The sequence below is a fragment of the Wyeomyia smithii genome, chromosome 1, assembly GCF_029784165.1.
Source record: "Wyeomyia smithii strain HCP4-BCI-WySm-NY-G18 chromosome 1, ASM2978416v1, whole genome shotgun sequence".
In the NCBI taxonomy this organism is placed as follows: Eukaryota; Metazoa; Arthropoda; class Insecta; order Diptera; family Culicidae; genus Wyeomyia; species Wyeomyia smithii.
Genome location: NC_073694.1, coordinates 127508548 through 127520766, shown reverse-complemented (window position 1 = coordinate 127520766; position 12219 = coordinate 127508548). Strand labels below are relative to the sequence as shown.

The 12219-nt window shown below is 36.9% G+C and overlaps 1 long non-coding RNA gene across 1 annotated transcript; it reads left to right on the top strand.

The window, feature by feature from the left end:
* Positions 1 to 9079: 9079 nt before the first annotated feature.
* On the top strand, positions 9080 to 10137 carry LOC129718016 (uncharacterized). Its single transcript, XR_008726789.1, has 3 exons — positions 9080 to 9624; positions 9676 to 9796; positions 9857 to 10137. It is a non-coding gene; the product is annotated as an uncharacterized LOC129718016 (long non-coding RNA).
* Positions 10138 to 12219: the final 2082 nt, after the last annotated feature.

Sequence of the window (12219 nt, the reverse complement as noted above, 5' to 3'; positions counted from 1 at the left end):
GCCTAATATTTGACATGGTGATGGGCGCGGGTATGCAAAACATATCTGGGGTGGTGCCGTTGATGTGTTTTTTCATGTTTCATATAAAAATTTTTGAATTACTTTTTCAAGTATGGCGGTACAAAATGTGACATATTCAAAAATCAATAGCTCGGCTCAGACCCTGCTTTCAAGCCTAATATTTGACATGGTGATGGGCCAGGGTATGCAGAACATATCTGGGGTGGTGCCGTTGATGTGTTTTTTCATGTTTCATATAAAAATTTTTGAATTACTTTTTCAAGTATGGCGGTACAAAATGTGACATATTCAAAAATCAATAGCTCGGCTCAGACCCTGCTTTCAAGCCTAATATTTGACATGGTGATGGGCCAGGGTATGCAGAACATATCTGAGGTGGTGCCGTTGATGTGTTTTTTCATGTTTCATATAAAAATTTTTGAATTACTTTTTCAAGTATGGCGGTACAAAATGTGACATATTCAAAAATCAATAGCTCAGCTCAGACCCTGCTTTCAAGCCTAATATTTGACATGGTGATGGGCGCGGGTATGCAGAACATATCTGGGGTGGTGTCGTTGATGTGTTTTTTCATGTTTCATATAAAAATTTTTGAATTACTTTTTCAAGTATGGCGGTACAAAATGTGACATATTCAAAAATCAATAGCTCGGCTCAGACCCTGCTTTCAAGCCTAATATTTGACATGGTGATGGGCGCGGGTATGCAGAACATATCTGGGGTGGTGTCGTTGATGTGTTTTTTCATGTTTCATATAAAAATTTTTGAATTACTTTTTCAAGTATGGCGGTACAAAATGTGACATATTCAAAAATCAACAGCTCGACTCAGACCCTGCTTTCAAGCCTAATATTTGACATGGTGATGGGCCAGGGTATGCAGAACATATCTGGGGTGGTGTTGTTGATGTGTTTTTTCATGTTTCATATAAAAATTTTTGAATTACTTTTTCAAGTATGGCGGTACAAAATGTGACATATTCAAAAATCAATAGCTCGGCTCAGACCCTGCTTTCAAGCCTAATATTTGACATGGTGATGGGCCAGGGTACGCAAAACATATCTGGGGTGGTGCCGTTGATGTGTTTTTTCATGTTTCATATAAAAATTTTTGAATTACTTTTTCAAGTATGGCGGTACAAAATGTGACATATTCAAAAATCAATAGCTCAGCTCAGACCCTGCTTTCAAGCCTCATATTTGACATGGTGATGGGCCAGGGTATGCAGAACATATCTGGGGTGGTGTCGTTGATGTGTTTTTTCATGTTTCATATAAAAATTTTTGAATTACTTTTTCGAGTATGGCGGTACAAAATGTGACATATTCAAAAATCAATAGCTCAGCTCAGACCCTGCTTTCAAGCCTAATATTTGACATGGTGATGGGCCAGGGTATGCAGAACATATCTGGGGTGGTGTCGTTGATGTGTTTTTTCATGTTTCATATAAAAATTTTTGAATTACTTTTTCAAGTATGGCGGTACAAAATGTGACATATTCAAAAATCAATAGCCCGGCTCAGACCCTGCTTTCAAGCCTAATATTTGACATGGTGATGGGCCAGGGTATGCAGAACATATCTGGGGTGGTGCCGTTGATGTGTTTTTTCATGTTTCATATAAAAATTTTTTAATTACTTTTTCAAGTATGGCGGTACAAAATGTGACATATTCAAAAATCAATAGCTCGGCTCAGACCCTGCTTTCAAGCCTAATATTTGACATGGTGATGGGCCAGGGTATGCAAAACATATCTGGGGTGGTGCCGTTGATGTGTTTTTTCATGTTTCATATAAAAATTTTTGAATTACTTTTTCAAGTATGGCGGTACAAAATGTGACATATTCAAAAATCAATAGCTCGGCTCAGACCCTGCTTTCAAGCTAATATTTGACATGGTGATGGGCCAGGGTATGCAGAACATATCTGGGGTGGTGCCGTTGATGTGTTTTTTCATGTTTCATATAAAAATTTTTGAATTACTTTTTCAAGTATGGCGGTACAAAATGTGACATATTCAAAAATCAATAGCTCGGCTCAGACCCTGCTTTCAAGCCTAATATTTGACATGGTGATGGGCCAGGGTATGCAGAACATATCTGGGGTGGTGTTGTTGATGTGTTTTTTCATGTTTCATATAAAAATTTTTGAATTACTTTTTCAAGTATGGCGGTACAAAATGTGACATATTCAAAAATCAATAGCTCGGCTCAGACCCTGCTTTCAAGCCTAATATTTGACATGGTGATAGGCCAGGGTATGCAGAACATATCTGGGGTGGTGCCGTTGATGTGTTTTTTCATGTTTCATATAAAAATTTTTGAATTACTTTTTCAAGTATGGCGGTACAAAATGTGACATATTCAAAAATCAATAGCTCGGCTCAGACCCTGCTTTCAAGCCTCATATTTGACATGGTGATGGGCGAGGGTATGCAGAACATATCTGGGGTGGTGCCGTTGATGTGTTTTTTCATGTTTCATATCCTGCCATTGGTATCCGATGTCCCTGCATCAGCTGGCCCAGCTGCTATCGTTGCTGGGATCCGCTGCAAATAGTGCACTATCCATTGCTACGCCACAGCTGTGGCCGCTGTTCGCTATCGCTGGTATCCACTGCACTGCTAGTGCTGCTGCTAAGGGAGGACGACTGCTGTTGTCGCTGTCTAGAACTATTATGAGCTGCTTCGGCTGAAACAGGCTCTTATATAGGCCAAATAGAATGCTTTCAATTGCAAAGTATATGTTTCTGTCGACCATGCTTGGGAAGCAATCATATAACGACCAATCAGAGGTCGAATTTTTCGTTTTGACAAGGCTTGACTATTTTCAATAGTACAATAGTTCGAATAATAAAATTACAATTATCTTGTTTTGGGAAGAATCTTAGAAGATTTTCCAATCTATTGCTGCAAGAACGAAGGAAATCCATCGAATACTAACCGATTTATTAGCATTTGAAATTGGACGTATTTTTCACTTTTTTCGGTTTTGAGATTTTCATTTCACATCCCTATGTAGCCGAACTTCCTGAGAGAAGTATTCTACTTAAAAAAATTATTTGCAGGTGAAAAGTGAACGGTGAATGGGTACCTACGGGCAACGTGACGGCGCTAACGTCGCACGCAAGTCGGCTAACTCTTATGTAGTTGATAAGATAACTTTTATTGCTGATCGCATTAAATGGTGCGGGAGCCTCCCAGCGGGAGGTGCAAATAGAACCTAATTGTTAGATTCGAAGCTCGCCGACTAGATTAACTTGGTTCTCGAGTCACACTCACAGCGACGTGGCAGTTTTTTCGCAGTGCAGTTAGTGTGACTCAACAATGAGACATTTAGAATTTTTTATATTACTCACAAAGAAACTTATAGAGAACATTTTTGGCAAAGCATTCGGATGTGAATAATTAAAATATGTTTTATTCGTTTTTAAACAACGGCAATTTAATTCTTTTCCGTATAGACTTGAAATTAAAATATTGTTTGATTTCTTGAAATTCTACCAGATGTCGCTTTTTACGCACATAAATAATGGTTCATATATCGGCTTATCGCTTGAATCGACCTTTTCCGCTTGAATGGGCTTTTTCCGCGTAGCTTGATGGAAACATGTTTTTGAAAAATATCAGCAACTGCTCGAAAAATCGAAATAAACTGCTCGAAATCTGAAAACAAAGTAGGAGGTTGTATCCGAGACACGACCGCATAAATGACGTAGAACTACATACACTATTAACAAATGCATTGAGTGTTTCATTACCCTAATAACACAACTGGTTTTATCAAAGTTTCATAGCGCTTTTTTGGCTGTATTGAGCGCTATAAAACTTTGATAAAACCAATATTTTTACTTGGGTAATGAGTTATAATGTCTACTAATGAAGGGTTGTGAATTTCGTGAACCGGAATCAGCAGTTAGCAGAACGTGCCGAGTTAAAAACCATACACACACAAATCATACCATATTATACACTGAAATAAATCGACACGACATTATAAAGTGTTTTGCACTTGAATTCGCCCTACTGATCAAAACATATAGAATTCATATGCGAAACACTTTAGAATTGTTCATCGTGCAAAACCTCATTTTCAAAAGGAAAACACTTTCAATTCGCGTGTTATGACACATAGGCACAAAGTGTTTGGATTTTTAATCTCAAATGAAAGTTTACCGAGGATCTAATGATTTTTATTCGATTTTCAAATGAAAACAGTTCTACAATGAAACCTTTCTTTTATTTGTAAAACTTAAAATTTAAATTATAACGTTTCATCACCAAATATAAAACTTTCCTTCTCTGTTGAAGAAGCCTGTAAAGCAAATAAAGAATTCAATTAATTTGATTTAATTAATTGAAGTTATAGTAAACAAAAACTTACCTCTAGCGCAAAGATGTTTTCATTAGAATGTCTGTGATGGGAGAACGAAATAAAAGTATGATTGAAATTCGATTCTTTTACGGAACACAAACCACTTACCTTGCAAAAATTTACAGATGTATAGTCCGGAAAATGGACGAACTTCAAGACCGTATTACACTCGCTGAATCTTCATCTGTCGCCATTTTTCTATTTCTCAGCACAAACGGCTCGTCATTTAACATATAAGAACAAAACAAATCAACTGAAAGTGTTTCGCACATGATAATCACTGTGATGAAACAGTGGGGCAGATTCAAGTGCAATTCACTTGAAAGGGATGTTGGAATCATACGTAAATGATGTGCGGTTCATAGATGTCACTTAATGTGCGTAACAACTTGAAACGAAAGTGAAAAATGATTGAATTCGATAAAAAAAATTCTTAAAATAACAATGCAGAGTCATTTTCATATCCTTTGATGAAACACTTGGATGAAGCGTTCGCAGTTTTTTCAGTGTAGACACACACACATCATACCATATCATAAAAACACATACACATCATACCATATCATACACACGCACACACATCATACCCTATCATCATACCATACACACATCATACCATATCATACACACATACACACATCACACCATATCATACACACATCATACCCTATCATACACAAACAGCAAGCAAGCGACCAATCAGAGGACGTTATTTTTATTTCAACAAGGCTTGACAATTTTCAATAGTGCAATAGTTCGTAGATTCAAACAACATTTTTCTGCATTTGGGCAGATGTGTGTATATTTTTCCAATCGATTGCTGCAAGAATGAAGAAAATCGGTTGAAAACCAACCGACCTATAAGCATTTGAAAAGGGACAAATTTCGTCCTAGTTTTTCAGTTTGCATCTCTGTGTGGTATGCTAAAGTAAAACGTAGCTCTACGTCAAAAAATCCATTTGTGTTTCGAACAAAATTCGCTCACGCGGACAAAAGTCTGTAAAAATCTGCACAAAAATTTGGGAAAGTCTGCAGTGCAAATGTAAGGAGACTCTGATAAAAATTTGCAGAAACTATGAAAAAGCTGTAACTACCTGAGAATTCATAAAAATCCGCACTCAGACTTTGAAAATCTGCTTTTGTAGACAAATCTGAACATCTGGTATTCTTGCTTTCGAGTTGCGAATTTTGACGGCAAAACAGGAATGTCAGGTCATTTTTTTCAAACGTCTACACGCTTCGCGAAAAAAATGTCTTCACATAAATATCTTGTTTTATCGGTCTTGTTTTATCGATCGGTGAAACTATATATTTGCGCCCGATTTTTAAATTTTCCATACACGCTGCTTTATTTTAACTCTAATTTGATTAGGATCTACTCAGTTTGGTATTCTTATGCAAAATGTCAAAAAGTGAGTTATCGGGTACTGGATAATTGAGTAACATTTACCCAAATTTTCATAATTACCATGTTTACTCAGTTTTGAGTTATTATCCATGATGTTTACTCACCCCTGAGTATATGTATATGTCAAAAGTTTTCAACAGCGATATTATCTGTTTCCGAAGAACAATTGGTGTCGCTTTTTATTCGTTTGCTAGCAGTAAGTATTTGATCTTTCATCAAATCAATAATTTCCTAATCAATTACATTACAAACAACATGTAACAATATTCCATAACAATTTCAGCCCAACATTATTATTGCAGAGGATTTGAAAACATAAAAAACATCTCTTCAAAATGAACAACCGCATGTTGTGTGTCCTGCTATGCCGTTTTAAGTCGGGCTTTTATTCGTGATAATGAACGGAAACATTTGTATCGATGTACAGTGCCCAATACATGCAATCGATACAATTTAAATCCTTCGCAGTGTTTGGTGACGGATGATGATACTGTACAAAAACATGAGCCACAGTTCACGGGCAACTGTGAACCGGTTGGTTGCCGCATTATATAAAGACACGTGAATGATTTAAAACTTTTATAATGTTTCGATGAAAAATAAATCTATGATTTTGATTGTTCTGAATTTATTTTATTTATTGAGTAAGATTTACAAAAACCAGAAATCATCAAGTTTCCAAATTTAGGCAAACTGGGTAACTTGTACTCATTTTCGTTAATTCCTGGTTTGCATAAACAGAGTAGATTCTAATCAGTTTTTGACGTATGACGCCCTTACTCAGAAGTGAGTAACCGTAAAAGTACTCAAATTAGGGTACCTCCACTTTTTTCTAAAATGGGTCATATCTAACTCACGTTAGAGTAACAAATAATGAGCGTGTACGATTTTAAATGGGAAAATCCACTTTTTCTAAACTTATTTTCTAAACATTTTCTAGGCTCCTAAAAATATTACGATACATGATATTGGTAGCAAATTTTCCTGGGAAAAACTCTTCTGAAGACTGTAAGGCGCTACGACGCTTGTAGAAAAAGTTGTTTCCTCGAACTGATTGAATATCTGATGAACGGCTCACTATTGAATTTTTCTAGCAATACTGCTGCAGCATGCTGCTGTTGCAAATTCAACCATGTGATAAGAAATGATAGCGCGTAAAATTTATCTGGGAGGTTTCGCCGGAGACACTATGAGCAAAAATCACACTTTCAAGCTTATTTCCACGCAAAATTATTTTTCATTCTTAAGCAAGTTTGCAATAGCAGCATGCTGTAACAGTGTTGCTGGGGAAATTCAATGGTGAGCCGTTTGTCAGACATTCAATCAGTTTGGGGTGAATAGCTGTTTCGTAGCGCCTCACGGTCTTCTAAAAAGAATAAGTTTTGGAAAAGTGAATTTTCCCATATAAAATCGTATGGAAACTCTCAAAATCGGGCGCAAAAATATAGTTCCACCGATCGATCTGAAAATTTGCCCATAAGGACCCATAAGAAACACGAAAAGTGCATGGGAGCCAACATTTATTTCTTGTTCCACCCTACTATTAAGAGATTTGCCCAAAACTGAACGTCCCAAGGAACAATTATTGTTGCCTAAACGTTTACTCCATCACTTTTATTAGGCTACAGCTGAACAACAACCGAAATGAAAAATAAAAAACTTCTGTTCAATGGTTGTTCAGTTAAATTTGGAGAAATTATCCGACACACAGTTGTTTAGGAACGGCGAAGAGAATTTTAAACAACAACAGCAGAATATTTTATTCAACACTTGTGAAACCAGCGTTGCACAGCTGCACCGGAAAACATTGATTAGGCTACTGTTCGGCATGTGTTCGACCTGTCTATCAAAATACTTATTAAACATCTGTTAAACCATTGCTCGACTTTACAAAGGCTCTTGTTAAACGCGTGTTTAATAATGATGTTTGCCAACGTTTGTTTCGCGCATTAGAACGTACTTACCCAGCTCACGCTGAATAAGGACGGGGAAAAAAGTTTAATCGACATTAATTCAGCTCTTTTGGCACAAACAAAATGCAAAATTAAAATTCAATTTTTTTTTATTATAATTATTATTATTTGCTCCGTATTAGTTTTTTACTTGTTGAAATACCTATGGGTAAATTTTTAATTTATATTAGAAAGCAATACCACCCTTTTTATAAACCATCCTTTTTGTGTTGGGTTCCTTGTGAGATTCGAACTTGCGGTCCATTGCTTGGCAGTCATCGAAGAATGCATCTGAGCTAATCTGTAATATGACGAGTGCTGTGTTTCAAGTGAATATGCTTCTTAACGTTCTGGTCTAACAAACGTTGAACAGGCATTACATAACTGCGGGAATATAAACTTCTTGCACGCAGCTTCAATGTCGAATCCGTTTTCGCGGTGTAGCTACACGAGGACTACACTTGTGCCCTGTAGGTGTTTTTTTTTTCATTTTCCCGGACTACACCCGAAAGCGACAGGGTGTAGTTGAAAACACCAACAACAAAAATAAATACTATCAAATGCCGTACGAAAAAATTAACAGCTGGGTGTAGTTTCGTTTGAGTGTTCGTTTCAAGTTAAGGTTAAAAAGTGTAGTCCGGGACGGTGTAGGGTGTAGTACCGTCGCGAAAACGAACTAGACATAAGTAGACATAAGCAAAACTTACCGGTTGATTTGACATGACCAGGTATGCCAAATCTACAGAATAGTCAGCAAATCTTAATTTTAGTGCGTACGTAAGCAACGGTCATACCGGCATTGGTATTTTCTCCCTATTTCTGTGAAATAAATTATATATATATATATATATATATATATATAATATATATATATATATATATATATATATATATATATATATATATATATATATATATATATATATATATATATATAATTATTTTTTTTCACTGTTTTAATTGAAAATGTAATGTTGTGTATTAGTTAGCATTTGGGAATAAATCTATTGTATTTTATTGAATATATTTATTCTCTTGGAATGAATCGATTCAACCGACTAGCCTGGATCGATCTTTTATACGTTGTTGAAATCTATCATTTATATTTTAATATTTTTACAACACATATTGCGACTTTTACGCCAAATTGGACTACCCCGAAATACACGATCATCACAGTCGAATCTCGCACACGATTTCGCAGTTTGGGTGATGGGTATCGATACTAGTGTTATCGAAACGCTTGACAGAAATATTTTATTATCTAGACAAAAGAAATCTCTATCATGACTGCTACCTTGGTAGGTTGATAAGAAATCACTCCAGCAATGGTCAGTGCTTGATACTTATATATATTTATAAAGTATACTTGAAACCGTGAGGTCTGGTATCGATACAATGACAATCGAGAAAGTATCGATACTCAGTATCACCCAATCAATCATGTAACACTTTGTTTTGTTTTGATATTCAACCTAATTTTCAACTAAAGCTGCTCAAAAATATATACTTAATGTTGCAAATGAAAAACAAAACAAACAATGAACCCAAAAAAAGTGCCACTGCGCTACTGGAGTTTCAATTTGATAGAGCGAAATAAGAAATTGGGCAATGAATGACTATCACAGAAGTCCAAATAGTCATGCAAGGGGCAATATGGATCTTCTGAAAATTGCGCAAAAACTTGTTGCTGCTCTTTATTTCAAATCTTCTGGCATCCCTGATCATTGTTATGTCGCTGTCATGTCAGCATCCATCATTCAGTCTTCAGTTTTTTTAATTTATTCCGCGGCTTTAGTCTCCAGTGTTATTGTGTTGCTTGTCTCTGTTTATCGGTTTTGATCGTTTTGATTGAGTGTTCACGAGTGAGGTAATTATAAATATGAAGTGAAATCAAGCAATTAACATTTTTCAATTAAAGGAAATTACTTCTGCGTGGTACAAACCGTCGAAGCTAGCGGTCACTGTGGTTCCGTAGAATTCAGGAAAGGCAGCTACCTCAATTTAAGAATTTGGCTTTTATCATTTGCTAGAACATAACGGTAAGTAGGTACAACACTATGCTGTATCGTATTTTAATAATTTTACAATTCCATTTCTAGGAACTTCAATGAAATTTACACCAAAGGAAGATGGTGCATTTGACCGCGATGAGTAGGTGAGAAACTATAATGTTGCGGTGTATAAACAGGGATACCATCTGGCCGGAGGTGTAAATCAGGACCTTTCATAGTTTCAAAACCCACCCTGGTAGAGGCAGTTATAATAAAACCGGAGCGCTAGCCCCGCAATTACTTTGTATGCTAATAGTTGTCCGCGAAGTCTGTGCTTAATAAATAATAAGGTCAAGTTTGTACAGCGTAATGTTCGTACCTATACTTTGCCTTTTATTTGATTTACGCTTTTTTGATTTAACTGTTATAGATGTGAAGAGGCAGATAAATGAGTAGAATGCTTGTCTGAGAGGCACACTGTCGCAGTGAAAAAATATGACATCGAGGGGTTCAATTCTGTTAAAACCGAGGGGCATTTCAAAGGCGTGCGACACGCCTCGCGGGACAAATTTCTGAGCGGGACATGTTGAAATGAGGGACCGTATAGTCACTTCATAATTAGATGTTTAACGATTTCAACACCTAGAAGATTCCTCTCGTCACTTCGCTGAGATTTAACAGAAGAAAAAATTCGTTTGCGTTGTGTCTCGAAATGGTTCACTTTGAAAACCAGGACAAATGCCAGAATATAAAAAAAAGTAGAAGGTTATATCTGACACACAACCGCATTATTGACGTAGGACTACTCCGAGTAATCGTGCATTGACACACAACACAGTGAGCAAGAGGAAAGAAAACTAGAATTACCACATCTTTGATTTTTACATGCTCAAATCATTGATTTTAATTTCTTCACAGCTCTATTTTCATTAGGTTTCATTGCAACGACATATCCAGCACAAAGCTTCTCCCTACCCTCACCCAGCGAATGACAATACTGGCTCGTTCTTGTCTTGTTAAAAAAATCGTCCGCGCGTTCAGTCATTTCGCATTTTCAGCTAGACCTGTGCGCGTCGCGGTCGCAGCATTTCTGTTTGCAGTTAGCGGACTCCCGATGTTCCTGTTTGCACAACTTTAACACGCAGTTCACAAACAGTCTTTTTCAAGACTTTTATTAAATTTATAAAGAAAGTTAATTCAATTTTACTCAACGATGGGAATTTCGAGCCCAGTGAATGGACAGTGAATAATAACAGGTTCGTTTTGCTTCAGAAACGGTGCGCCAGCTTGTTTCAACCGGCAGCAATACTGTTGTAATGTAAGATCAAAATCGAATTTCATGGCTATTAGTGTTTTAAAATCGTTTCTGGGGGTTCTGACGAGCAGTGGCAAGCCGTCATAAATCAAAACTTAAATTGAATTCATTTGTCCCGCCGCAGATTGCTTGAGATAATTTCTCATTGCGTGTGATTGCGGGAACATATGCAGCTAAGGAAATGAAAGAAAAATTAAACCGGGCGGAGCTTATCAGTTGCCAGTGTGTGAGTATAAAAGGAAAAGAACCGTCCGCGCGTTCAGTCATTTCGCATTTTGAGCTAGACCTGTGCGCGTCGCGGTCGCAGCATTTCTGTTTGGAGCTAGTGGAACGCTGGATGTTCCTGTTCGGATTAGACAACGAACTCTAATCATTTGACTGATTCTAGCGCTAACACTGGAGACGGAGAAAAATAGTTGTGATGAAAGTGATGGGTTGTCGAAAGGCTACTCTGCCGTTCCAATCATAGTAGTCCCATGTTCTACACAAAACTTATGCACGCTGGGACAACTATGCTTGGAAGGGCAGTACTTGTAGTAAACAAATTTGCTGCAGCGAAGGAATCTGCCGAAGCCCAGCACACAACTTTATCAAGCAGTTCAGAAACAGTCTTTTTCAAGACTTTTGAAAAATGTATAAGAATAGTTAATTCAATTTCATCCAACCAAGGATATTCATACTTTTTCGAAGCTGTATTTTAAATGGAATAGTTGTTTAAAATGTCCGAAAGCGTAACAAAAAATCAATCACGACGTGGCATTTCAAGAATCAATTTTACGTTTACATGCGCCATGGTTTGTGTCTACTCATGAAGTCTGTGCCAGGCATGCGCGCACGTGATTGGTTCATTGTAGGGGAAATTCGATCTTGAAAGTTTTCACTAATTTTCACTGTTGAACAATTAAGTAATAATGATCACTGAAGTATCACAAAAATGTCCATCATTTTATCAATCCAACGACATATTGATCATTGTAATCCATCATGTGGTTACACAAGTATTACCGTTTGAAATCTTTCATTCGGGCGTTACACCTTGGTTTTTAGTTTTCTCAGAATGTATCTCAATATAGTGCGGTTAGACGTAGTCCTACGTCAAAATAAATCAGTACGCTCAAATAGGATCTCAGAGTTAGGACATGCCCTGCTAAATCAG